General features: G+C 40.4%; 1 protein-coding gene and 1 pseudogene across 5 annotated transcripts in view; one reads left to right on the forward strand and one right to left on the reverse strand.

Annotated features, from left to right (window-relative positions):
• Rgs7 (regulator of G protein signaling 7) overlaps positions 1-27753 on the forward strand; it is a 408648-nt gene that overhangs the window by 257473 nt on the left and 123422 nt on the right. The gene's annotated exons all lie outside the window — the stretch shown is intronic.
• Positions 2541-3443, reverse strand: LOC114690669 (annotated as a pseudogene).

The following is a 27753-nucleotide window of genomic DNA, read 5'->3' on the forward strand; positions in this document are numbered from 1 at the left end:
TATGTTTTGGAAGTATAAATCCTTCAGATAAGGAGAAAGTTTTTAGATGTGTGCTTGACAACTTGAAGGAATTTAATCCATCTATAGCCTATCATCTAATATTCTTTTTTTTTTTTTTTTTTTTTTTTTGGTTTTTCGAGACAGGGTTTCTCTGTGTAGCTTTGCGCCTTTCCTGGGACTCACTTGGTAGCCCAGGCTGGCCTCGAACTCACAGAGATCCACCTGGCTCTGCCTCCCGAGTGCTGGGATTAAAGGCGTGCGCCACCACCGCCCGGCTCATCTAATATTCTTAATGTGGAGATGGAGATGGACGAGACTGTGGTACAGGTGATAGGATGTAAAGGGAGCCAGCTTTACACTGGGAAGACATAGTAATTACTGTTGCATAAATGAAAAGCTCCAGAAACGCCAAGAAAAAATAGTTCATGTGACAGAGCTATCAGTGTCTTAGTTATGTTTTATTGCTGTGAAGAGATACCATGGCCAAGGCATCTCATGTAGAAGCAAAGCTTTAATTGGGACATTGTTTACAGTTTTAGAGGATAAGTCTTATCATCATGGTGGGAAGTAGGCTGGCATGGTGCTGGGGTAGTAACTGAGACCTTTACATCCAGATCTGTAGGCAGGAGGCAGAGAGAGAGAGAGAGAGAGAGAGAGAGAGAGAGAGAGAGAGAGAGAGAGAGAGAGAGAGAGAGAGAGAAACTGAGCCAGCCATGGGCTTTTGAAGCCTGAAAGCCCATCCCCAGTGACACAATTCCTCCAACAAGGCTACACCTCCTAATTCTTCCAATTTTTCTCAAATAGTTCCAGTCCCTGGTGACTAAGCATTCAAATATATGAGTTTGTGGGAACCATTCTCATTCAGATCACTACAGTCAATGATGGGGAAAGGACAACTGAGAAAATCAGCCAGAACTGAGGGGAAAGGAGAGATTAAAAAGATTCCTCCAGTAATCATTAGCATCTAAGTATTTGTTACTCATCATAAAAATACTGTCATTTCTTTATATATATTAATTTCTCAGAGACGATGGTAAATTTGAGTCAACAAATGAATGTCAAGCACATGGATTATTGCTAAACCTCAAAATCATATTAGAGCAAAGTAACAAAAATTTTATATAAATTTGGATCCAAAATTGAAGATACATATGAGTTCATCTGGTCCAGACAAATCTATTACAAAAAAACCCCATATGCCAAGACTGAATAGTAACTGAAATGGAATGATCTGTAAATACCCTCACAGGTACACATGCAAAAGAATATAATGCAAGGTTATACCCATTTCTTTGGCAGTCTGTATTCCATACAACAGGTAAATATATTTGCAAAATTAGACACAAGATGAATCTGGTGGTACAAGCTACTGGGGAGGCTGAGAAGGACCATGAGTTCAGGGCCAGCTTTAGAAACTGATATGAGATCCTATCTCAAAGTTAAAAGTTTAAGAATGGAGCTGGGCTATATCTCAGTGGGAAAATGATTTCCTACCATATATGAGGCTCTCTGTTCAATCACTAGCACCCCCCATATTAATTATTTTTAAAAAGAAATCAAGTAAATCATGCAACCAATTTCTCCACAGCTACCATCATGCCTCTTTTGTCGTTTCTTCCTGGTTAACATCAAAGGGAAGAGGGTCAAGAACATGTGGTCCCCTGTGAAGGGGATTTTCCTGTTCTGCCCTGTGGAGCAGCAGCACATGTCATTCCACTGAGTCTCAAGGCTCTGAATTCAGTCATTTCACACAACCTGAGCACAAAGCCTTGTGAGAAACCTTGTCTCACTGCAGACCAAGGAAAAAGATGAGATGAGTCTTGTGATCAGCTAACTAGTCTTTTTCGTAGTCTACTTACTGGTTCCCAAACATCTGCTTCCTTTCCCTTCTCACATGTAGAACACACTTATAACCCACACACAGGCCAAAGATAACCCCAAACCTCATTCTGCCACTGTGTCTAAATCAAAGAGTGGGGTCTCTCCAGTGACATACAGCCATCTGTCAGAACTAGATAAGGCTCCTCGTGGGCTGTCAAACTATGAACAGAAAGGAAAGCTTTTCATTCTCCATGAACCCTCAGCCTCATCTCCACTGTTCAACACAGTAGAGAAATGGTAAACACACTGCCAAGTTCCACTAGGAGAGGTGCAGAGGGGGCAGATGGCATTCCCCCGGCCATGGCAACTGGATTCTTACTGAGCATGTATCGTGCATGTTTCAACCTTAGCACTGGAGCCATCTGGTTGATTAGATGGCAACCTCTGGATATATTCCTTTCCCTATTCATTCTCTGTGGTCTTATCAGTTCATGTTTGGTACATTCCCACCTTAAAGACCTGACTGACTTTCTTTCTTTCTTTCTTTCTTTCTTTCTTTCTTTCTTTCTTTCTTTCTTTCTTTCTTTCTTTCTTTCTTTCTTTCTTTCTTTCTTTCTTTCTTCCTTCCTTCCTTCCTTCCTTCCTTCCTTCCTTCCTTCCTTCCTTCCTTTCTTTCTTTCTTTCTTTCTTTCTTTCTTTCTTTCTTTTTGATAGATAAAGGCTTGTTTTATTTTAATGACTGATCCATGTAAGGCCATAGCCAGGCTGCTATGTACAGATATGAAGAAAGCTTGATTTTAGATCGTGTACTAAGACTGTTTAGAATTTCATCTACGTTATTTCTTGGTCTCTTCCTCCTTGGACAGAGTCTTGGTGATCTACTTCTTGGTTTTCATGCTTCCTTGGTCTTAGACCTATTGAGCCTCAGTCTGGCCAGCCAGGAGCTTCTTGAAGGCCTTGTCTGCCTTCAGCTTGCAGATGTGCTCCATGAGAATCTGCCTGTTTTTGGAGACATTCCCCTTGACATTCAGGTACAGGCTATGATACATATGGTGGACACTTTCTTTTAGATTTATGGTATCTCCTTAGAAGTTGGTGCAGGATCCAAATCCTGATCATCCAGGTCACCTTCTCGGGTATTCAAGTACTGGCAAACCCCTTTTGCTTCCCTATACCCATATCTCTGCCCTTCCATTGGGCCAAAGTGATTTTTCCAGCATCAAACCTAGAAATGGACAGTCACAGGCTTCTGGACAATCATCCTATCTTTGATCAGTTTCTGCATCTGCTGATGGGAGTTGGCATTGAAGATTTCATTGGTCTCACTGAGGTCCGACCAGACCTTCTTACCACATTGGAAGACACTAGAGGCACACCTCTTCTGTAGGCTCAAGGCTGCCATCGACCACTTCTTCCTCCTTTAATTTTGGAGTTCTAAATGTTTTCTGGGAGTTTAACCTGGCAATTAATTTTAAATTTTAGGGTTTGGCAAGTATAGTAGAATGTGTTTATATGCTGAATTTCTTATTTCTTAGTGACTGAGGAAGGAGGGTCATTTGAGCCCAAGGAGTAGAAGGCTATATGAGCCCTTGTCTCTTAAAAAATAAAACGTGGGCCGGGCGGTGGTGGCGCACGCCTTTAATCCCAGCACTCGGGAGGCAGAGGCAGTCGGATCTCTGTGAGTTCGAGGCCAGCCTGGGCTACCAAGTGAGCTCCAGGAAAGGAGCAAAACTACGCAGAGAAACCCTGTCTCGAAAAACCAAAAAAAAAATAAAATAAAATAAAACGTGGGATCAAGGGTGGAGGTGATGATAAAGATGGTGGTGTTAGTGACAGAGGTGGAGGTGATGATAAATGTGGTAATGGTGATACTGAGGATGGAGATGGTGATATGATAATGGGGATGGAGATGGTGATAATGATGATGATGGTAGTGATGGTAATGATAATGGTGGTGGCGATGGTGGTGATGAGTGTGGAGATGGTAATAATGATGGTAGTGATGGTGGTGATGAGGGTAGAGGTGGTGATAACGATGGTGGTGGTAGTGATAGGTGTGGTGATAGTGGTTATAGTGGTATTGGTGATTATATGAGTTAACTGGTGGCATTAATATTTTAAAACACCTTTCACATTCTCAATCACTAAGAAATGTCAAGAAAAAAATCAGACTGCACAATTATTTTGAGCGTATTTTAAGATATACTCCCCGGTTCTGAATATTATCGTAAGTATCCCAATAAGACATCTTCCATTTTCTGGGGCTGAGGAAATGACTCCAGGCTTAAAGTGATTGTTGTGCAAGCAAGAGGACCAGGGTTTGATCACAAGAACCCAAATAGATGCCAGGGGGTATGGCTTCCTGCTTGTGATTCTAGCTCCAGAAAGTAGTGCTGGGGATCCCATTCTAGTCTGATCTCCCTGAGAGGCATGTTTGAAATTTTGCAGGCACACATGCACATGTGTGAACGTGCATGCATGTGTGAGCAGGCATGAGTTCCAGGTTGGGATTCTTGCTTAGTTGTTCATCCACCTTATTTTTTGAGACTGGGTCTCCCATTCATAACCAGGGCTCAATAGCATGGCTACTAGTCAGTCCATCTAGGCATCTCCAGTCTCTACCCTTTGAGGCTGTCATTACACACTGGCTGTTGATGTATCTAATATTTAATCGGGTTCTGTGGCTCCAAGCTCCAACCCTCTTGGTTAGATAGCCACTACTTTAACTGCTGAGCCACCTCCCCAGTCCATCCTTCTCTCATACTTTAATGTACCATCTAGCCTGAAATCTCAGGAGTGAATTCAAACATCTCCTCCGAAACACTTTTCCTTGCTCACAGTGTGAATGCACACTGTCACTTAGTGTAGCTCTATATTCTGCCACCTAACAGGGATATTAGGCCCCCTGATGCTAGTCATTCACCAGAAAAAGACAAAGCCTTTTCTCAGGATATCCTGATACCCAGGCCCCTCTAATTTCTTGTATTAAAAAAAAAATGAACAACTTCTACAGTCCAACCTCAGTGGTACTTTCTCTCTTGAGGGAAAGTCCATTCTGCCATGATTCCCTACTCATTTTCGGCACAAGAAGAACTTGTGGTTTAAAGGAAAGATGAAGATAGGTGTCCTAAGATCTTAAATGAATGTAATTCCTGCTTATTAAACCATATTCTATTAGTAATAGGAGTTGAGCATCATTGTCCTGGGCTTAGTTATTTATTTGGTCTATTTAAACATAGGCACATTGGCTGCCTCATTTCTCCATATGGCTTCAGTGAATATGGAAATTTGAGGACATTGGAACCTCTTTAGGCCCTCCACACATGACACAGTATCAGTCATCTATAAACAAGTGCTAATTATAAAACTACTTGTCATCTGTTATGTATCCAACATAGTTTTACAGTAAAAATCATAATCTTATTTAACATTTAAAAAATAATCTGGGTTTCCCTTGGAAGGTATGTATGCAATTGTCTTTTGTCTCTGTCATCAGATGGATCTCGTCACCTCTAATTCACAGGTGGAGCAATGGCGTCAGGGCCTCCTGTTCCATCCATCCTCCCATTCTTCTTGGTTTATTCAACTTTGGGGTTCTGAGGAGAGATTGCTCTGCCTCCCCTGCTCTGTGAGGCTTGATAGTTTCTCTGGCAACAATACTAGAAGTTCTGGGAAGGTCTGGGCATGCCTTTTCACATTCAGACAGGAGTTTGGCATTTCAAAGTCATCTGGGAAAGAGGAACTTGGAGATGAAGAGTATTTTTCAGAAATGTGAAAGAACATTTCAAAACTACTAATATTGTAATTCAAAGTAATAGCACAAATATCTGTTTACCTTATTTGTGTGTGTGTGTGTGTGTGTGTGTGTGTGTGTGTGTCCCTTGGCTTTCTTTTTCCCTAAAGAGTGTAATGATGCATTCCTGTTTGCTCATAAACACCAGATGTGTGGTGAAGTAGGTCATGAGCGTGTCTGTGGATATCTTGGGATAAGTCTCTAAAGTGCTTCTTCATGAAGACACTTCCCTGATCAAATCACTGTGGGTGTGCTCTGCTGTGTCTTCTCTTCAGATTACACTATACATTATCATTTTTAACCTTTGAGAAGTCCTGTGGTGATGGTGCATACCTGTAATCGGAGAATTAGGAAACTGAGACAAGAGGATTGCTAGTCTGAGGCCAGCTTCTAATGCATAGTAAGGATTTGTCATAATAATAATAATAATAATAATAATAATAATAATAATAATAAATGTTAAAGATTTTTAAACCAGTAACGCTGAGCATATTTGGCAATAAACTTCTGTCCTTTCCTTCAGAGGCAATTCCCCTCATACTTAGAAAGCACTTTGAAACTATGTATTCTAAATTAAAAATTCCCAAAGGCTTGGACATGAACAAGTAAGCTTAAGTAATATGAGATGCATGAATCTATATACGTCTGTTGACCTTATTTTGACAAAGACATTTTTAAAAATGTATAATCTCCTATCACTGTAATCTTCTAAAATGAAGTATAAATTATCACCAAAAAACAACACATTCAAAGGCAGTAAAGCTAGCATTTATATTATTCTTGCTTCATTTTGAACAATGAACAATCCATCATGAATATGTACACATTCTTTCTATTGCTTCTGGACCCTTCCTTCTCCTTTCATTAATTCTCTATGGGGAATTAATCCAATTTGGTCCATGGGGCATAATTATGGGGAACAGGTTTTCTAGTGTTCCTTGGTCAAGAGATAGAGTGTCATGCAAGCTTCCCAGTTAAGACTTCCATTCCTTGATCATAATTTGGGACTGTCAGCTCTCATCTTTCCCACTATTTATGGGGATTTTGTAAGGAGTGATATGTTGAGTGATTACTTGGGCTAATATGTGGACAGTGGCTCCCCAGGGGAAGCAGACTGTGATCAGATTTGGGGGTTTCAGAGAGGAGATGAGAAAGAATCAAATTTTCAAATTATTTTAGTGCAGAGCCATTTGTTGATGCGGGCCGGAAAAAAAAAAAAAAAAAAAAAAAAAAGATGGAATAAGGACACTCTAGGTTGTAGGTTTGGGGTTGAGTTATGGAATGGGAAGTTAAGCTACCAATGTAGATGGGCACATGAGAGAGAGAGAGAGAGAGAGAGAGAGAGAGAGAGAGAGAGAGAGAGAGAGAGAGAGTAGATACTCCTTGGTATCAATGGGCATTGATATTAGAATTCCCCAGGGGTAGTTCAGTGATACATCATTTCCTTATATAAAACTGTAGCATTTGTATATACTTATACCCACCTTTCTGTGTATGACAAAATAGCTCTAAATTACTTTTAATGCTTAATACAGTGTAAGTACCATGTGAATGGTTATGACACTTTAATCACTTTACACAATAACAGAAAAGTCTACAACTCTACATACTTAGGAAAGAATCAGATTTCTTTTAGAATATTTTCTATCTATTGTCCATTGAATCTAAGCAAGACTCAAGGGTATAGAAGGCTGAATGTGTATATCTGTATTTGTTCCCTTCTGTTTGTCCATATATCTATCCATTCATCCATCCATCTCTCATCTATCTATTTAAGCCCTTGTCTACCAGTCAGCACTGTGTCCACCTGCTGTTTCTCAGTAAACTGTTGTTCATTTAAAAGCAACAAGGAAACACTTTCAGTTTCACAGTCAATGATATTGTCATTGTCTTAATAAAACGAGGGGCATCTATACCTGGGTTATTTCTTTAAATGAATTACTAAACATTAGTGAGGAAGTAGTAACTTAAAAAAATTACTCCCTATCCTCAGTGTAAGGGTTGAATTAAATAATCTTGGGCAAACACAAAAAGCTAGAAAACTGCACCATGTGCCATTTGAGAAATCCTGCAGGAGAAAACTGCCCAACTGCCATGACTATAATGCAAATATGTATATTTGTGTCTGTCCATTTTACATATTGTGCCAACAGATGACATTTAAAATGGGAAGTAGCACTAAAAAGAAATGTAATAAGCAGAGAAATGAAATATGTTGAGGCTAATGCAGTCTTTTTAGAAGCTAGTATTTATACCAGAGCTGATGAGCATATTTCTGTGGCACTGCTATGAAAATCCAGAGTTTAGGGACAAGCTGTCAGTGAGAGTATGCGATCCCCTTTAGGAGACATTATTCAATTTGCCAGTAAATGGATGAGCGTGCTGGGAAAGTTGACAGTAAATAAGACCCTGAGAAGTAAGGTAATTGAATAATCATGACATTTATTCTTGTTCAAATGTGGTAACATTCATCTTAGGGGCTTGAAATATTAAATTTGTGATTTTTTTTTTCTGTATGCCATTGCTCTCAGAATATTCTGCTCATGTGGCAACCACAGGCTCTTCAGCAAAACATGTGGGTTAATTCACTCCTATCACGTTTGAGCTTCTGCCAGTGGCATCTTCACCCGGGACCCCAAGCTCCAGCTCAGATTTTCCTTTGAATTAAAAAAAGCTAGAGTGTGTTGGTTATACCTTAAATGGGTGAATAAAATTACACAAGTCCTTTATTTTAATTCACAGAAGAGCGAGGAAAAATAAATATTGGTTTCTGTGCCCGAAGCTAAAAGAAAATTGGAGACAGTATATTTTGCTGGATTGTCACTTTACTCCCACAGTATTTCTGTGTTGGGGAATAGTTTGATTTTAGCATCCTTAACTTAAAATCCTCAGGAGGTTGGTCTCTAGAATTCCTCTTCCCCTGTAACTGTTCTCTCTTCCATCTTTTTCTCCATTCCCCCCTCCTAGGACAAATCTCTCACTAAGGGCAGATGAACTGATTTCTTTGTTAGCCTTGGATAGCCCTTTTCCTGGAATGTGCATCCACTTTCTCTCCATTCAACTTCCTAGTTTTTTTTTTTACAACTCAGGAACTGAAATCAGGCCTTTCTGGGTGGCCTCAGGTCATCTTTCTTTTCAGTGTAGTATAGCAGCAATTCTCACGCTGGTTTTAGGAACTGTCTAATGTAACTATGTTCTGCCTCACAAATCAGACTGAATATTCAAGAGGAAGAAGGCTGATGACTGGATTGTGCCATCTCATTCTTTGCTGGTTCAATCTGTTTTAAATATTTCTACTCCCTCAATTCAGGTTTGGCAGCAAATGCTTTTTACCTGCTGAGCCATCTCAGTAGCACCAAAGTAATCTTTTAAAGCCTGCAAATTAAATGTTATACTCTTATATCATATCACCCACTGACTTCCTACATTGAGAATAAAAATGACTTTCTTGTTGTGGTTTAAATTGGAGGGTCCCCATTAACTCCTTAATCTTTTCTCTGCCCGCCCACCAGTACACTCCATGTAGACCTCCATTTTTAATTCAAAACCTACTAAATTCATTCTTACTTCAGGATTTACTGACCATTTAAGTCCATAGATCCTTCTTGTTAAACCACTGATGAACATCTTACGATCATGCCTAGCCAGAACTTCTAAACTCACTCTGCATAGCCCTGCGTATTTTCATCACTGGTCACCCAGTTATCTCTGTCAAAAGACTCTCAATATTCTTCCCACTCTCTAACATCATCTACTGATTTTATATATGCATAGATTAGAAGTGTCTGCCTCTGTCTTTCACATAAGTGCTAGCAGAGCATGACCTTGCCTGTTTGCTTTATGGTAACATTCCAGTGTTCAGAGTAGTGCCTGACAGACAGAAGGCACGCCATGGAAACTTACTCCTTAGTAGGTCTGTGAAAAAGTCTCTCTAGATGTTTTACATTTCTAATGTTAATGTATATTGCTAAGTACTGTCATCATATCACACTCCATTGAAAACCAAGGAGACAAAATATATTTCAAGACTGTGTTGCATGCTGCTCACCCAGAACTGTATTCAACTTCTTAGAAACAGACAGTAAAAAAATAATTGTTCAGTCAAACATTTACAGATTACACTGAGCACTGTGGAGGGTTACAGAGTGCATAATTACAGAGACAGCCCAGCAATGTTTATTTAATACTGCTATGCTTAGAATGGCTGGTTACTATGTACCACTTGCACAGTGGCTGCATAAGGAATGTAAATAATTTAGAATGCATTTCACATGAGAGGTGTGTCATCCTAGTATGATTTAGTTTGAGCACCAGCCTGCCCTCATTTCCAGAAAATTTAATGTTCTATCAATCATATTTACAATACTGATTTTGTGAATTAGTTGCTTGTTGTTGGAGCACTTAGATTTTAGGTCCCCCTCCAGTGCCTCAGACAGGTAAATGAATTCTTCGGGATTTGCTACAGCAATGGATACTCCCCACCACGTTAAGCCTCCTTACTACTGGGATTCTTGGAACCTATTCCAGGACCTCACACATGCTAAGAAAGAGCACTGCATTTTTGAATATTACCCCTATAGTCCTGATAGCTATGTTCACATTATCAACTATAATATCTTCCACTAAAGAATAATCTTATAAATTCTCCACTCTTGTCCATGATTCTTCTCTTTGGATCTCCAGGCACAGACAGAGGAAAAGAAACTTTCACCTGAGCCATACCCCCAGCCCTGATAAATATGTTCTTGTTGCAAATCATGGTGTTGTCCATTCCATATGGGAATTCCCCATTTCTGTGCATACTACATTGAGAATTTGCTGACTTTCATCAGCATGAACATGGAAAGCTTAGGAGGCATGGTGGCCAAAACCTGTACACCATTCCTCGGTATGATGAAGCAGGAAGACCATGAGTCTGTAAGCAGCCTGGGCTACTGAGTGAGACCAACATGAACTTGGTTCATGTCTCAACCCTCTCTACCCCTATGACTTTGGACAAACAAGGGAACTCTAATTCCTTTCCTTTGGTCATGATAATGATGGCATCTGAAGGATTGTTCTGAAGTTTAAGATGCTGATGACATGCTCTGACCCTCTGATCAGTCTTAAATGTATGGTAAGCACACAATCAAGCCTGAGTAGCAATGTCCCATTCCTGTCACTGTGTCAATGCTCGATTCTACAGAGACCATTACTATGATCGTGGCTGTTACTACTAGCCATTGGCCTTCAATGTCTTATTCAATGCCTTGTACTTGTAGTTTCACAAAACTACTGTTATCTAAAACTACACATGGAAGGATATCTTCCAAAACCCTGGCAAAGGCTTAACCTACCATGTCATGGTACTACTGGGATGCAGTAGACCTTTTACGAGTTGGGTCCTGGGATGAAACCTGGCCATTGTGGTTACAAACTTAAAACAAATAATAACATAGTACCTGGTCCTTCTTGCATCTGATTTCTTGTTGTCATGGAATGAATAGCTTCCTCCATCATGTGCACTGACTTGGTATACTGACTGCACGCCACATGCCCAAGGGCAATGGAACCTACTGGCTACCAATCGAAAAACCCCAACTGTGAGTCACAGTAAACTGTTCCTCCTCTTAAAGTTGTTTATCTCCAGTATATTGTCACTGCAATTTGACTAACACAACTAGTATCCTCAGTTACTTGTTTTCTTGCGATTGTATATTACATGATCTAAAATACTTCACTTTCTGAAAATGGAAATTTGCCCTCGCTACCAGGGGTGCCATTTACTCCTTCTGAAGGGATTTTAAGATTTCCTTTTATCAGAGGCTGAAACCAACTGGCCCCAGAGCAGACTCCAGGGAATCCAATTCCATGAAAGCTACTTCAGCACTTGAAAGTTACTCAAATCAGTAGCTCCCAATAGGAACTTTCCAAAATTAAAATGGATAGAAATTTGCATTCTAATTTGCAATCAGCAATCTCTTTGACTGACTCTAGTTCTTGATCGAGGGTTGAGACTATCACATTTGCCTTTCTAATATGGTCCCAATACAAAAACAGGCCTAAATTGTCCCTTTAAAATTAATAACAAGCATTTCAAATCAGTGAACTGCAAAGTCTTTCTGAACATCCATCCATGACCCTATCTCATTTCCTTTGTTCTATCTATACACATGTTAGTATCCATGACCAACCTTAGCTTTCTGCCCTCAGATTATGCTGTCTTTTTAATATATTTAAACCTGTTTATTGACATTTATATTTGATTTGTTTGCCTTTAAAATGGACAATTCTTGTTTCTTTTTGCTGGCAACAATAACAGAATGAGGAATAGAAAGAATAGAATAGAAAATAGAATACTATTCAGAAATGTCACTGTCATACTAACCCGTAATTCTTCCAACATATGAGCCTTGTGCAAGCCTTGTGTTTCTATTCAACCACAGGGAAGCAGTAATTGCAAACCTCTCTCTCATTGTGATTTCTCAAGGCAGCAGGATTACTAAGGGGTACTGATTGACTCCAACCGTGTCTGCTTGGCATGTGCCATGCTTGTCTTCTCCACAGCCATAGCTTTTGAGGATCTGTTGCTATGACCTGAAGATTTTGGGTTTCGTGTGCCTCCCCACTCCCCATGCCTGTAAATATACTGTTTCCTACCACAGTGAAGGTGGCAACTAGAGAGATAGCCTGATGGTTAAGAGCCAGCCTGTGCTGCTTTTTACAGAGGACATGGGTTTAATTTTCAGTGAGTTTAGTTCTCAGTGCATGTGTTGGATGACTCACAATAACCAGTAACTCCATCTCCATGGAGATCCTACCTACATCCCTAGGCTCTGTAGACACCTGTATTAATGTGAACACACACACACACACACACACACACACACACACACACACACTTAAAAATAAAATAAATGTTAAAAAATACAGATAGGCCTTCTAAAACCAGACTGCTAGATCCTAATCCTAACCCTATCAGCCATGTGACCTTGAGAAAATTATTTATCTCCTGGAACTTTCATTTTCTTACCTCTAAGATAGCTATTTTAAAAACCAAATCACCATCAGAGCAAACAGTGCAGAAGTGAAGCAGCAAGGATGATGCTCTCCAAGGCTGTTGCCGTGAAGAGAAACCCAAATGTGGTCAAAACCCAACTTCACTGAGATAGAGGTGGAGAGCTTTAACAGCTGGGGGGCCAGGACATTGCTGGCCAGCTGTGCTTGCCTACGGCCTCTACTGGAAAGAAAGGGGAATGTCCCTAGGCTGTGTGATTGTCTGTGGTTTTGAACCTGAAGCTTGCTAAGCATGTGTGTGTCATTCCATAGGGATGCGGAGGTGGTAGTTCCTCAGTGGTTTTTTTGTTTTTGTTTTTGTTTGTTTGTTTTTTCACAGTGATGACCTTGCCCTAGAGAAAGTTCACTGTGAATTGCAAAACTGGTTAAGAGGCTTTTGAAAAGAGAAAAAGTGGAGACAGAGTTTGCAGTGACAAGGTTTCTAAAGATAGCAGAGGTCAGGGGGCTACCATCTAGAAGTGTGACAGGGCTCTTGGGTGAGGTGGTCATCTAGGGGTACTGCTAAATTGGTTAACAGGAAGCTCTTGCAAAGAAGCCAGCAGATAGGGAAGTGAAATGATGGTTGGGGAGAAGGGCCTCCTGGAAGTAATTGACAGTGGGGGTCCCTGACAGAAAGCAGCAGGGATCTGAGACAGAGACAGGAAGAAGGAACTGCTTAGGAGTCAGAGCTCCTAGGGATCCAGGGCATGAAGTAAGTTATAGATGGAGGGCAGCAGAGAAGACCACAGTTAGTGTCTGATGCAGAACTGAGAAGTACCAGCCACAGAGAGATAAAGAACGAAACTGCAGACTTTATTAGAGCAGACAAAAGCTCCTTTCAAGGAGGTGAGAGGCACCCAGAGCTGGAGTCTTGCTGGACTTTTTATGGGCTTTTGGGGTCCCCCCCCTCCAGACTCTCTTTCCTTTATGATTGGTCCTACCTAGGCTATCCTTCCATGGATAAGCTTCTCTCCCTGCCAGCCATTAGCAGCTTCTAACAGTTGTAATGACAACCCTGGGAGCAAAGAACAGCCTTTCTTCAAGGGGTCAGTCTCTATTTCCAAGCGTGATCCAAGTTCCAGTGACCCTTTACCCCTTCAGAAGAATCATGTTGCAAGTTTAAGCCATGTGAGGAAAATGTTTAAGCCCCACTTATAACATTGGTAAAGCTATCAGCAATTACTCAAGAAGTATTAGTTATTAATGATTGACAGCATGTCCAAAGTCAAAGGACAAATCTCTCTAAAATGAATTTTTTTTTGAGTCATGGTAGAAGCTAGCCAGAAAGGACCATGTCCCAGGACAGGCAGCAGAAAGTATGTCTGTTGGAACTAAGAACATTTTAAAGACTACAAGCATAAATTCTTGACTTTGAACTCACATTGGCTTTGGATAAAAGAAGAAAGAAATGGGAAGCAGGGGTGTTTTGGAAAGGAGGGTATTGAATAAGGAAAGGTGCTTTTCCTCTTGATGGATTAGGACTGGTGGTGTGGAAAGTCTACACTCTCGGGAGCTGGTGGCCCTTGAGGATTGACCTACCAGCAGTTTTTATGTCAAAGGTGTTCAGTACTTTCAGGGTCTTCAGTGCAGGTCTTCTTTTGGTTTCAGCTTTTAGCTGCTAACTGACTAACCTCTGTTACCCTGTCCTTCCACAACCTTGCCTACATAACCAAACTTAGGACATCTCTGAAGTTCCCTTTTATTAAGAGCACAGACCTCCCACCAAATCCCTCCTTGGTGAGACCAATAAGTTACTTACTCCTTTAAGCTCCCATGTCATGGGACTAGCCATACTCTCGCTGACGTTTGCCCACTCCACGGGAAAGTGCCACTGTCCCCTCACTGCTGATCCCTCCCACTGTTCCTCTCAGGCTACCCAGGCATTGGAAAGCAAACCTGAGCTCTCTCCTGGTCACACAAAATATTTCAATAGTCAATTAAAAATAGTCCACTCTCATAATGAGCTCTATGGCTTTATAGATTTAAAATTGGTAGTTAAAGAACTGGTCATGTCAAACTGGTGTGTGACTTCTGAGCAAACAGGAGCAATCTTCTGATCACCTCTGATTAGGCATTGAGGACTGTGCAGAGAGATGAATCCATCCAAGTCCATCTTGGTGAATCAATGAATTTATTGGGTGTACTTACAGATCACGAGTGAGAATTTACTTACAGGAACATGGATCTTCTAAAACAGCTACATCCTGCCAGTTCATGCACTGAGGACAGGACCCAGTCCCACTGTCTGGATGCCTCCCAAGCAGATCAAGCTAATCAACTGTCTTTTTTATCTGGAGGGCCTGATCCAGTTGGAGGCTCCTCAGCTATTGGTTCATAGTTCATGTGTTTCCATTTGTTTGGATATTTGTCCCTGTGCTTTTTCCAACCTTGGTCTCAACAATTCTCACTCATACAAACCCTCCTCTTTCTCACCAATTGGACTCCTGGAGCTCCACCTGGGGCCTGACCGTGGATCTCTGCATCCGGTTCCCTCAGGCATTAGATGGGGTTTCTAGCACGACAATTGGGATGTTTGGCCAAGTGGCCTTCGAATACTTCAGAGATCTATTCAGAGGGCCTGATCCAGTTGGGGGCCCCTCAGCCTTTGGTTTATAGTTCATGTGTTTCCATTCATTTGGCTATTTGTCCCTGTGCTTTATCCAACCTTGGCTTCAACAATTCTCGCTCATATAAACCCTTCTCTTTCTCGCTAATTGGGCTCCCGGAGCTCCACCTGGGGCCTAGCCGTGGATCTCTACATCCAGATTCCTCAGTCTTTGGATGGGGTTTCTGGCATGACTATTAGGGTGTTTGGCCATCCCATCACCAGAGTAGGTCAGTTCCAGCTGTCTCTCGACCATTGCCAGCCGTCTATTGTGGGGGTATCTTCGTGGATTTCTGTGGGCCTCTCTAGCACTTTGTTTCTTCCTTTTCTTATGTGCAGTTTGGAACCTGGGGCTTATACAGGGACACTTGGCTCAGCCTGTGAGGAGGGGTCTGGACCTGCCTGGACTGAATCTACCAGGTTGAACTCAATCCTTGGGGGAGTCTTTGCCCTGTAGGAGATGGAAATGGGGAGTGGGCTGGGGGGAAGGTGGGAGGGAGGGGTGGGATGGGAGGGGAGAGAACAAGGGAATCCATGGCTGATATGTAAAATTAAATTTAATAAATAAATTTAAAAAATGAAAAAAAAAAAAAGAAAACAGCTACATCAACAAAAAGGTCATCCAATGGGTGATGACTCAGGAAAGCAGAATCCATGGAGCTAATGCATGATCTTCAGACAACTCAACCAATGCTAGAGTCTCCTTTCCCCAGCAAGTGTTTACTATGGTATAACCCTGGGGACCTTGCCTTATGAATCTTGTTTCTGCTTTCTAAGACTTACAAGTTTGGTCTACGTCCTGAGTCTTATAAGCTTTCATTTGTCATGGAGCATGTTTCAATCCCCAGGGAATTAACTTGTTGCACACTACCACCTCTGTCGCTACCACCACCACCACCACCACCACCACCACCACCACCACCACCACCACCACCACATCTCTACCACCACCACCACCACCACCACAAGCACCGCCACCACCATTAATACCACCTATCCCTGAGTCAGTGAATACCCAGTTTTTATCATGAAACTCAGTAAGCTTTTTGGATAAAGCCAACCTTCTGCTAATGCTGTAATGCTGTACAGAATGCCATTGCTGCGCACCAATTAGTGTTGAGCTCACTGGATGAGCTCTTTTATGTGTGTGCTCAGAAGCAAACCCAAGACATTGTCTGAGAAAGTCTCCAAACATTTTGAAAAGGAACTACAGGCCTTGGAAAGTTAAACAGTAAACTATGTTTTAAAAGCATCCTTTTTGTGTATTTAAAACAGAGTGTAATTGTTTCTTTGCTCCCCTCTATCCAGTCCCTCATATCATCCCAGCATGTGTATTGAACCAACGATGATAAAACAGCAAGTCTGCTTATCACAGAAGGATGAGGGCTCTCAAGGAGAGATAAGAGCGAATTCCTCATTGTTAGTGATGTAGCAAAAATGAGCTTCTTTGGTTCTATATACTGAAGCAAAGAAAAGCTCCAGGAAAGTGTACCATTGTGTTGACAGCAGTAATGGGGTGCCAGTCTGTCAGCATTTCTAATTACACGGTAAATGTTAACTCCATTACCCTTCTGTCTTCATCCCCATTTGCAACATAACAACCATCTTGCTTGTTTCCTCTCTGCTCACAGAAATGATCCAAAATTGCCTCTGTAGACAAAATATTATAATCTGTTTGAGGGAAAACAGTGTTTGTACAATTCAAATGATATTTTCTCAAATATACAACCTGGAATTTGTTACAGTGCACAGATGAGTAAAAACACTTCTCTTTGTTCTTCAAGGCAAAGTAGAATGTTATAATTTTTTTTAACATTTATGTTTTATCCAAACTGAAAGGCTGGGTCAGTCTAACAGCTAATTTAGCTACAATGGATTTGTGGGAATGAGTGGTGTTGCATGCTGGTGGGGAGTGGGAGGTGGGGGATGAGGGGTGGGAGGTAGGGAGCCTGGGCATAGGACCCATTTGTCCACATCTTAATCATGCAGAACTGGTGACTATATTCTTATTTGGGAAATGGGACTTTACAGATAGAATGAAATGAACAACTTTAATGAAATCCTCCCGGGTTATATGAATGGGCCATGCATCTGGTGAAGAGAAATGCCTTTATAGGAGATAGAGCATGGAGAGTAAATAGAAGGCTATGTGAAGACTAAGACCAACTTGAGTTCTGCTGCCTGTGAGAAATGCTGACAGCTGAGGAAAGCTGGATGAGACAGGAATGATCAGTACGCATGCCCCTGCCAAGCCCATCCTTTTAGACTTGGGATCTCCAGAACTGTGGGGGAATATATCCAAATTTCTTCATGCCACTAAGTTTCCCCTAGAAAATTAATATATGCACAGCCTTGGAAACAGCAGTCATCAGATTAACCTGTGAAGCAGCTAGTTGAAACATTAGGAAATAAAATACATTTAAATATAAAAATGTCTATGGTACTCTAAGTCAAATGAGTAAATCAATAATTATTTTGTTAAAATTGAGTCATACATCAAGTTTCCTTATACTTCTTTCTTCACCAAACTGTATTTTTTTTTGTCTTTCTGCCGTTTTTGTTGTCGATCTGACTAAAAGCAGCAAGCAGTAATCATGCCACAACTCTCTCAAAATTTCCCCCACCGACAATTTAGCTTGTTACTTTTGAATTCAGCCTCTCAGTTTTTCAGGACATGGACCGAATGCAGCTTAGTTATTTGACAGAAGGTACATGAATGGCTTCTACTCCAATTTCCAGTCAAGTTCTTTGTTCCCCTCAAACTTAGCTTGAGTGGAGCCTCCATTGTCCGCATTTTCTCAGAATTCCATGTCAGTCCAAATCCAATGACATACATTTTCTGGAGCTCTTTATTCTTTTGTTGTAGTTATTGGGGTGTGGTGTGTGTGTGTGTGTGTGTGTGTGTGTGTGTGTGTGTGTGTTTTGCCGGGGAATTTAAACCTTATTCTGTATCATAAAAGCTCTCTCTTTGTTGTATTTTATATCCCACATTATCTTACCTGCCTTGTATGCTTCAGGTAATTTCTTTAAGACTCTTTTGAGGTATGTCTGCCAAATTCCAAATTAACAGGTTTTTTTGTTTTTTTGTGAACACCTTTCTTGTAACCTGTAAAGTAAACAGTAATTGTGACCTAGCTAAGGTCTGAACAGATGACTTGAGTAATGACATACTTGGTCTTCAATGTTGTCCTATGTTCTTATAGATGTTATCTTGGGGGTGACTCTTCAGTCTGAAGAGACATATGTAAGATGGGAAACTAGAACATGTCAGTGTCAAATTTGACTCTGCCCTGATTCTTACTAGACATGTAAAAACATTGCCTACTGGAACGTGGTAGAGGGGGGAGCCTGTCTAAGTGAAATTACTCCAAGACTATGGTTGCTATTTCTTCAATTAAATTAACCATCATAAATGTACTTAATAATAATGGCAAAAGCAGTATAACCAAACATTAATAGAATTAACATAAAAATGAAGTTAACATTTAGCATCATTGGTCAGTATGAAGTAATCATTTAATCTAAATGGCTTTTCTCACAGATTTCAATAGATTTGTTGGAGAAATCTTGATTTAAAAAAGAAAAAAAAGGCCTCTAGATAGCATTACATAAGGGCTAGCACAAATGCATACAGCTATTTAAACAATGCTACCTCATTGTCAGTAGAATCACATACTGCATATTGGAAAGGGCAAGTGTAAGGGTTGAGGAAGCATTAATGGGGATGATTAGTGTTCACAGGTTCAGTACTGTTGGACTACATCCTCTCTGAATTTTAAAGCAAAACTTGAGAAACACAGATAATAAAAGATTATAGAGGGGTAAGACTCTTTTCAAAAAGAGAAGAGGGTGGGAATCTAGAATCTGCTATTGACAGCCCATCCCTTTAAAGTCTTTTATGTAGAGGAGACAATCATTGCCATTTCTAGAATGAGTGCCCAGTGACAGTGAGGTGACTTGAGGGCATTATCCTCTTCCCTTCCTAGGGTGGAGACTGTCAAGAGTAGGATTTAACGGGGTTAATTACACTATCAAGCTGAAAGGCCTGGTCAGATGCGGCCTCTCCAGAGTGCCATTACTTTGTTTTGTCCTTCCTGTCACTATGTCTTACTAATGGGATAAGCAAAGTCCTTTTAATTATGTACAGTGACACTGAGGAACTGGGGATAGGTAATATCTCTATAGTGCTACTTTCCAGTAACATCTTAAATATCTTGATGAGGTCTTTGTTTCTTGTTGCACATGGGAAGGAGGTGGCTGGTCATCAAGGTGCATGGTCCCAGTGGCAGACAGGAGCCATAGTGTGGAGAGCAGTGACCCCATCAGCTCCCTGATGAGGTTTATTTAAAAATGACCATAGCAACAGAATGGCTATGGCTGACATGCATATCTTTTCTTTTTCTGTATGGAACCAATCTGAATGTCCTTGTGAGCCTCTCCTCCTCTTATTGATACAAAGATGGAACAGCAGGCACTAAGGGAAGAAACGGGACATGTGGCCCTTGTATATTTTTGTGTAGCTGAGAATTTCTTGCTTAACCTGTGACTTTCAGTCACTCAGGCAGTTTCTTCTCAGCATCACTTCCCTTCTGCTTTTCTTCCCATGCTGGTGCTTTGCTTTGGATTTGACTATGTAGTCTAGGATAGCCTCAAACTAGCAATTCTCCCTCAGCCTCCCAAGCCAACCTCTTCTTTCCCTTGCACATCATAGCTTTGTGGGAAGAGCCTTGGGCCATTGGTGAACTCCCAGCCTTGTTTGACTTTCATCGACTTGTCATGTCCTAAGAAGTCTACAGTACCTACCCTCTGAGCTACGTGCTGTTCAATATCTCACCATTGGCTGTAGGTCATAGTCTGTCTCCTGGGCATGAACAATGTAAAATTCATTTCCCCATATTCATCACTACTGCTGCTACTTTCGTCTACAGATCCCCTCATATCCAGTAGGAATGTTCTGATTCATCTCCACTACCCCATGTGCCTGTGTTGCTGTATTTTATTTTTTTTCTTTTGGTGTAGGATTTTGCTATCCCAGGCTGGCCTAGAACTCACAATCTCCTCACCTTAGCCCCACAAGTACTAATATTAGAGGTCTGCCCCACTACACTCAACTCTTAATTTCCACCAGGCTTCCCTACCCACAACTCATGAAGCCATAGAAGATTTAGGGCCTAGTCCAGTTTTCCCAGGTCCTCTTCAGTCCATGCTGTAGACTTCTGTGGTTGCCACTTGCTTCACCCCTTCACTGGGCTGCCTGTCTTTACTTTCTACCATTCCATAAAGCGAGGTCCACCTCTGGTACAGGAAGGACAGAGCACAAGCATCCTTCAGTTTTTAAGTCTCTGGACTGTCTTGATTTTTCTGGAAGGATGGATTCCAGTCCTCTAAGAGTCAACAGATCACTTTCTGTGAAATATTGCACTGCAACTTGAAAAGAAATTGGTAAATCAAGTTCTTCTGCTTCTTAGACTCACCCCAAAGAATCAGAATTGGGGAGCATACTCTCTTAACTTTCTCTTAAAGGCTTTTGTCTGCTTGACTCCAAACAAAATTCATTTTATCTTACTTTCGGTGTGTATTCCATTTGGCTAAAGTGGGATGCATCATAGTCCTGCTTAGAGGCCAGAGCAGTCTGTGTGTGACTTACACAGGTGTATGAAAACCGTCTCACTGTATGGCTTTACCAGGCATTGGGCCACACTGACAGAGGGCCAACTGTGTGGGAAGGAAACTGATAAGAGTTGCTGATGAGATAATCAGTCTTTAATGGAGCTCACACCTCTCCCACATTAGGCATCAAAAGTATGTTAATTTGAAGTCACAAGACCACAGAGAGGCTGATCTTATGAATGTTAACTAATGCATTGTTGCATTTTTGAAAGAGAAGCTTTTGATGTATGGGTTCTAATTTAATTTGTGCCTCTTGCCCTCTAGGGAGGCAAGAATTAAAAAAGAATCCCATTTTGCAGTTTTATTCTTGGCATATTACAGGTACTCTTACTTCTTTCTTTGTATTGAACCTCTCAGGGAGCGATCAGCCCAGAGCAGGGTTCTTACTCCAGTGGGACGTTCTCCTGATGTGTCTGAATCACTAAATTCGGGGGTGCTCTGTGCTTAAGTCCAGCAATGTGTAATTAGAAACAAGAATTGATAAGAGAACCTCAATTCTTTGACTCTGTGGCCAATACCCAGGTGGTGGGCTGGTGTTGTTACCTGATTTTCATTCTAAGAACCTACAGGATGTCACTCTAAAACAAGGTTTTCATTCCTGCACCTTGGCCCAGAAATTCCAAGTCCATATTTTTCTCATTCTTTATCAATATCAGCATTGTCATCATTGTCACCTTCATTATCACTGGAGACATTGTTATTTTCCTTTTTCTTTCACTGGTCACTCTGAAAAATCTGTCTTTGATAAAAGCAGTTTTCATGAGCAAGCACATATTCCCTTTTCTCAGCTCACAGTCAAATGCAAAGGTCTTAAACACACCATGCATGTTTCCTATAATCTCTTTGTTCTTGGAGTCTCGCACAATTCTGTTAATTCTGTACCACTTTCAAGGTTCCTATTTCTCTAATACTCCTATCAGGATTCTGTCTTTGGGCTTTGGAATTTGTTATTCTTACCCTGGAATCTTCTGCCCCAGATATTCACATATTTAACTGTTTTTTTTTTCTTGATATTTGCAACTAACACCTTACTTCACCAGCAATGTGTGACTTTCTTCACAACAATCACAATGAGTTGATGCATTTAATTGCTTATTGTCTACTTACCCCCCAACAAAAATATAATAATGATTTTTCTTACTGATATCTTCTGAACTCTTAGGATACAACTATCATGTAAAGTTGAATCAAAGAAAAGATGGAATAGGTGTATTAATCTCACACAAAGTAGATTTTACTATAGGAAAAGACATAAATAGTAAAGAGGATTATTGAATTATTATAAACTGCTCATTCCTCTGGAGGAGACAGCAAATGTTAACTACATATGCCTGGAGGAGAGCGTTATAGCACACCGGAGGAAATGGAGTTTCATCCACTTCCTTGCCTTCTCTATTTCCATGTCACCTGTTCCACGAGCCCCCTTTCCTTATGGCATCTCGCCCATAATGGCTTCAGCTCTGAGATACCTAAGTTATTCATTCAAATCTAAAGATTTGTCTAGGATCCAAATATTAGGGAGAACATGCAGAGTGTCCATCTGGGCCAGGCTTACTGCACTCAGTATATTTTTTTTCCAGTTCCATTTATTCATTTGAAAAATTTTATCATTTCATTTCTCTATAGTTTTAATTGTTGTAGACCAAGATTTAAAATAGATTTGATATCTACTCAGACGATCATATTTCTTTGATTATTTTTATATCAGTTGAGCTTTGTATCTCATTCATACTAATTATAGACAATTGGGAAAATGTGCTTTACATTCTAAGTTACATCCAGTTTCAAAGTGTATTGAGATGTTAAAACTATGAAAATTAAATTCTCTTTAAATGTACCTGGTGTATAACATTTTTCAGAAAATAGTTCCCAGATGTTCCTTTAGAGAATAAATTCTTTTTGTAGATATGTACGGTTGTGATGTATGTATGTTGTTTACAGAGCCCTGTTCCTGTGCTTATGCTATCCAGAGACCAAGGGAAAATGTCAGGTGATCTCCTCTGTCACTCTGTATTTCTCTTTTGAGATAGCCTCTTAATTGAGCCTGGAGTTAGGTTGCCTGGCAACTAGCAAGCCATAGCCATTTTTCTTCCTCACCTCCCTCAACACTGGGACTACAAGTGTATGTAAGAGCCATACCTAGCTTTTTATGTGGGTGCTGAGATCCGATCCCATGCTCCCACGGTTGTGCATATTCTCACATACTGATCATCTCTCCAGTAAATAGAAAGTAAATTCTTCACTTAAAAATGCAATTATAAAAGCATAATCACACATACATCTACCACAAGGTCCCTTTAAATAGTTATTTTAGTGTGCATAAAATGTGTCTTCACGTGCCAAAAACAACAACAGAAAACCAAACCAAACCAAAAAAAATCATCATAATCTGCTCTTCAGGAATATAGTAATGCCACAGCGCAAACGCCATTTGAATACATATTCATTTTGTTAAATACATATTCATTTTATTAAAAAATCTGACTCTAAGCTCAACCTCTTTTTTTCCTGATGGAAATATAAAAGAAGAAGTTGAAAGGAAGCTATAGTTTTTACCCCTTGTTGTCTGTCAAGATCCATTCTTTCAATCCACCTATACAATGATATTTATGCTCTATGATCTCAAGATTCTCCCCTATTTTGATTGAAGATGAAAGGTACCCCCACCCCAAGCTGAGAGTCAGAAACTATGAAAGCACAGTATCAGCATCAAACTTCTGGCTGGCTTTGGTTCCAGAGATGTAAACCCAGGAGCTATGAGCCTTCGGTTCACTTCATTGTTGAGGCAAAATGGCAAAGGCCAGCAAGCCCCTTGCCCTTCCTTGACTGCCTGTTGATAAGGCTGGTCTTTGTGGGCCCAATGCAGGTAACTACAGTTGATGCTGTATGTTAATGATTACAATAATTGTATCATGTCTAAGCAGTGGCATCTCTTCACCTTTTACCTTATACTCCAGTTCTTGCATATTTCCTGGTCCCTCTTCTGCAATGTTCTGGGAGCCTTAGAGGGGGTGGTATAAGTGACTTATGTGGGGCTAGACCCATATCTGTCACCTGTTTTCTGCACTTTTGTCAATCATGAATGCATCCACCCCTCTTCACTGGAAGGAAAGACTTCTCTGATTAAGACTGGGAAATCCTTTTGACTTAAATTTTTCCTCTATTTAGCATGACCTTATCTGTAGGATAGTGTCACACTGCCTTTATTAAATTGAGATATGCCCCCTGTGTCCTTACATTCTCCAGGACATTTATCATGTTGGATTGATGGATTTTTGTCCAAGGCCTTTTCTGCCTCTAAGGACATAAATGATTATGTGGTTTCTATCTGAGTTTGTTTTGTGGTGGGTCATGTTTAATGATTTACTTATGTTGAGATATCCCTGTATCTTTGAGATGAAACTGGCTTGATCATGGTGGATGGTATTCTTGAATTCAGTTTGGAAATATTTTGGTGAGAAATTTTGAGTCTGTGTTCACCAAAGAGATTGGTCTATAATTTTCTCTGTTTTGTTGTGCCTCTGTCAGGTTTTAGTATCAGAGAAATCCTGGCTTAGTAAAAAGAATTTGAAAATGTTCCTTTTCTGTTTCACAGAATCACATGAGGAGGGTTGGCATTAGTTTTTCTTTTGAGATCTGGTATAATTCTCTGCTGAATGTATCTGCACCTAGGCTTTGAAAAGGATACATTTTTAAGGAAGAAAATGAGCCAGAGCAGAGGGAAAGTTCAGAAGCTGAAACAGCAAAAGCTATACAAGAGATGGGGCTTTTATGTCACATTTTGGGGACTCATATGTGTGTAGTATGTTTGTATGGACATGTCTGTTGATGTGGACTCACCTGTATATACATGTATGAAGACCATGGATTGACATCAGGTGTCTCCCTTTATCACACTTTGCCTTATTGTACTGTAGAAGTCATTGAGCCTGGATTTCTATTTCAGTTAGACTGGCTAGCCAGTAAGGCCATTACATCAGCCTACTTCATCTCCTGTTGCTGGAGTTGCAGGTGCATCCTGCCACACCTGGCTTTTTCATGAGTCCTGCGGATCCAAAATCAGCTTTTCCTGCTTACCCACCAAGCCATCTACCAGCTCCTCATGGATTTTTGCCTAGTTTGCATAATGTGGACTTTGTCAATAGTGTCTGTCTGTTACATACAGTTCTACATGTGACTTTATTCATCTCTAGTCTCATTAGCATCTTACCTATCTCCCAGTGGGCATGGGTTTTAGTATTACGATGGGGCATAGGTAACTTGAGACATGGTGAAGTGTCTCTGTACCTGGGCCAAAGGCTCTAGCTAGTTCTAGTTGGGCCTGACTAGAGGGGAGGTTCCTCTTTGCCAGTAGATTTTCTCAGATGCTAATTTTGCATCCCTGGTCTAAGGCTTTCAGTATCTCATTCTCCTTACTCCTAACCCTGCTGTCCTACCTCTGTGCCTCAGGCTAGCCTGGGGACCACTGTGTAGTCCATAACAGCCTCAACCTTGCCAGCAATCCCTCTTCTGCCTCCAGAGCACTGGAATCGTGGCAGGGAGTCAGCACTCCTGGTCTCTTCTTCTTTTTTTTTTTTCAATTCTAGTTAAATTCCTTAAAAGTACTTTGATTGTGTTATTTGTCTGCCAAAAAACATGTGCCTTATTTATTTTTTTTTATTTTTTTATTTTTTTGGTTTTTCGAGACAGGGTTTCTCTGTGTAGCTTTGTGCCTTTCCTGGAACTCACTTGGTAGCCCAGGCTGGCCTCGAACTCACAGAGATCCGCCTGCCTCTGCCTCCCGAGTGCTGGGATTAAAGGCGTGCGCCACCACTGCCCGGCTGTGCCTTATTTATAAGGAGAAAATAAAATCCAAATTTTTTTAGCCACAAATTCTAGATCTGTCCAATATGTAAGTCTTCCTTTGACTGCCAAATTCCTTTCCCTAGCACTCAATATACAAACAGAGAACAATAAATGGATTCTCCTGTGTTCTGTCGTTTAATATGTTAGGCCCCTGCAGCTACTCCATTTCTCTCCTTTTCATAAGTCAAATGCAGTCTTTAGAATCGAGCAGATACTTCCTCATTTCTTGTTAGGAAGTAGAGGCCTGAATTGTTCCTTGTAAGCAGGGGCTCCACTTCAAATAGTCAGAGATGAACTTGAGAGTCTGATTTGAGGACTATCCTTTAAGGACGTGCTCACACAGCTGTGAGGTAGTATGGTCCAGACTCTAGTAAAGGATCCCAGGCATTTCAGTGAAGGGCTGATGTGGCTGCTGTCCCCGAGAAGACAAAAGTGTAGGTCAAGGGAAGTTATCTAGGATCCATGAATCTTGGGGCTCTTGAAAACAAGGACCCTGCATGCAATCAGAACGAATAACACTATATGAAGTCATGGGGGCCTAAAGCCTCCAGGCATACTAATGACCCAAAGACACTGTTGGCTTGGCTTGACATAACTACAAGGACAAGATAAGGATAATCAGAAATGAGGAGGGGACCCTTCTGGAATGTTGTACTCATGCCATGGTAAGATTTGTACCTGAAACATGACATTTAATAAATGTAATGACTAGGCCGGGCAGTGGTGGCCCACGCCTTTAATCCCAGCACTCGGGAGGCAGAGCCAGGCGGATCTCTGTGAGTTCGAGGCCAGCCTGGGCTACCAAGTGAGCTCCAGGAAAGGCGCAAAGCTACGCAGAGAAACCCTGTCTCGAAAAAACCAAAAAAAAAAAAAATAATAATAATAATAAATAAATGTAATGACTAAAGCATTTAAATTAATGAAAGCATTATATATATATAAATATATATATACATGTATGTAAATATAACAAATCATAAATTATATTTAATAATATGCCATCTCGCTCCTTGGCTCCTTAGAGAAATGTATTCTCACTGGCATTTTTGATACTCTGTCTGCGGACCATCCTTCACTGTTTATTGTAATGATTTACTAAAATGAGAACCAAAGAGAAGGGTTCTTAACATTATGATGTATAAACAAAAGGTTCACAGCTATTTGTGTTTTTCTTTTTCTAGGGTCAGACATTGTTCAGTGGTTAATAAAGAACTTAACTATAGAAGATCCAGGTAAATAAATCATTTTCCCATTGCTAGATTTATTTTCTTTGTTTTGATAAATGAATTTTTCTGAAGGCTATTTAAAATCAAGCAAATTTCATGAAAATAAGCATAATTAAACTTGAACTATATGTTTAGTGTTTACACAAAGTCAACATACATTCAAGTAAAATATATTTATATAATTTTCACATATGTAATGATCTATTTTATATTATTTAATTATAGTTATTTGTGATTTTTAGAATAGAATATATATACATAAATAATTGTATGCGTAATTTGTAGCAAATTATTGTGAAATCTCATTAATTTATCATTTACTTTACTTCTGTTTTTGAATGAGATTTGAAAACTGTATGCTTTTTGTAATTCTGATTTTTGGTCATGTGTATGTATATTTAATACTCTCACTGAAATCCTGAATTCATTTACTCTGGTAGACAGGGCTAGTTCTTTGACAGTGCACAGAATTCCTAAGTTTGAAGAAACTTTTCAGCTTGTATTTTATGTTTCATGGAAGAAACTCTAACATTTATGAGGCATTCAAAGACTTTTGAAAATGTGATGTGAAAGCCTTCACTGTGGCCAGCTGTTTATGTTACTAAGATATAATGAAGCTCTGCTGCTTAGAGAAGATGCTGAGAATCTAATAGCTTTTAGGGGGCTGAAATGCTAGCAACAGGGAGGATAGACATAGTAGATGGCTGTGGGAAGCATACTGACCTGTACAACACTCTATCTACTGCCTGGCATGGGAG

This window comes from Peromyscus leucopus, chromosome 15 (assembly GCF_004664715.2).
Source record: "Peromyscus leucopus breed LL Stock chromosome 15, UCI_PerLeu_2.1, whole genome shotgun sequence".
Classification (NCBI taxonomy): domain Eukaryota; kingdom Metazoa; phylum Chordata; class Mammalia; order Rodentia; family Cricetidae; genus Peromyscus; species Peromyscus leucopus.